The sequence below is a fragment of the Haplochromis burtoni genome, unplaced genomic scaffold, assembly GCF_018398535.1.
Source record: "Haplochromis burtoni strain Fernald_Lab_line unplaced genomic scaffold, NCSU_Asbu1 Contig_3103, whole genome shotgun sequence".
NCBI lineage: Eukaryota > Metazoa > Chordata > Actinopteri > Cichliformes > Cichlidae > Haplochromis > Haplochromis burtoni.
In genome coordinates, this window is record NW_024585464.1 from 6,231 (window position 1) to 8,323 (window position 2,093).

Consider the following 2,093-nt stretch of genomic DNA (forward strand, 5'->3'; position numbering starts at 1 on the left):
GAGAGAGAAGACGTCTCCATGTGTGAACCACAGAGAAGGCCATTACTGCAAATATCCTCCTGGTTTCACTTTTAGACAAAAGAAAATGATCTTTTGCAACTTTGATGCTCTAACAGTTTTCAGATTAAACGTTAGCATTAATCATTTTAAATTTGTCTGCTTGTGATGTCATCAGTCCTTCAGATCGCCGTGTTCTTATTCACTTTCACATTCAGCTGATCCAGCAGCAAGCCGCCATCAACACTGAACAATATCTACAGTAACATAGTATTGACACGCTGACAGAGAATAACCCTAATCCAATATCTGACAGCCTACAGGCCTCTTGGGTACCCCAGTGCATGCTGGGATATATGTTAATTTGGTCACAATGAAACCATGTGCCTTAAGTGGAACAGCTGCAGAGTCCAGACGTTGGAGTTCACGCAGCATCAGCAACAGGCTTTACATTAAGGAGCTCACGGGAGTCAAATAAAGCTGACACAGAGGAACAAACTCTTCTTCTGTACAAACAGATTTGCTGGTTTCACTGAAGTTTGAGAGAATGACAATGATACTGGTGCATCTCTTGTTCTTACAAGTGCTTCAACATCTGCTTCAGTAAATGTAAAGGTATTTCAGAAGTTTCACATAATGCCCGAGGCAAAGATTTTCGTTTTATTTCTCAGATGATCGAACACATAAAAAGTGTGAACTGTCACATCTTGACTCTTTCTTACTTCCTGTTTTCTGCGTTTAATCTTCTTCTCCTTTTTTGTTCCTCAGTTTTAAAACGCATTAAGCTGGCTTTAGGATTATTGTGGTTAACCACAGATTAAAGCAAAGCTCAACAACTCCAGGTCACATGTTTTTGTGTCTTTATCTTCATGGCACGGGTGCGTTTACCCTTAAAAAAATGTTTCAGCATAAAAGCCTTAAACAGAGGTCACGCTGCAGATGTTGGCTCTTTACTCGTGGTACCAAACATCCGGCTGGGATGAGACTCCACCAGTGGTGTGATGGGAAAGTTAAAGACTCTGCTGTGACCTCAGTGAGGGAAGATGTTTCCATGTTTCCTGTCACCAAGTTCTGTTGTTGACATGTTGTTCTGTGTGACTACAGCAGAGAGTTTGTCTCCTTCTTGGTCAGAGACATGCAGACTGTTATTTGATCAAAGGCTCATAAAACCTACAAAGATAATCTGACTGTACAAACTTCAGATTATTTAAGCACATCAGAGCTGGTCCAACAGCAGGAACCTTCAAACCTGGAGACAGTGTAGTGTCTAATAAGAGCATCAAACATGAGAAGAAATCAGAAAATCACATCCTTTTAGGCAAATTTCATAAAAAAGGAGTGAAGTCTAAGGACTCATTCAACAGTGACATTTACTGCTCTCTAAATCACAAAGACTGAAATTAAATCTCACAACGTAATCAAGCAAAATCGAGACTGTTTAGTTCATAAATACTTAAACTGCCTGAGGTTTAACTGAAAATATCCCAAGTAAGGATGATAAACAGTAACATAGTCTAAGGGCTAAGAAGCATACTAAAGCTTGATGTCCTAGTTACCACATCAGGTGCACTCTCTTCATTATTTCTTCCCCTGCTGTGGGGTACCTTCCCTCCAGGCAGGATGTTGGCGCTTCAGCACCACAGAGCAGTGTGAGGATGGGTGAACTGAGCTGAGTCAGCAGCTGAGGGACAAAACAGGAAGTCACTGTTGCTTCCTAACAGTCAACCAATCACAGGCCTCACACTGGACAGACGCTCAGACTGGAACAAACTTCCTCTGAGATGGGTTGATGGTTAAATAATTTTTCTATCTGTTACGTTTTCAAATATCGTGAAGTCACAAGCAAAGCGAGAACACACCAGGGTAAATGTTTAACACTGAAATTATTAATCAAATAGACAATGTGATGTTTTTGCATTGTTCATTGTATCATGTGGACAAAGATATCAAAATGAGGGATGCTGTCAAACTTGAGCGTTACACAGCTGTGTATGTCTAACCAAAATTTGGTTGAATCAGTTCAAGGCAAAAAAACAAGAGTTGTAATGTTTCACAAGCTCAATCACAAAAGTAACACAGGTCCACCTCAACTTTGA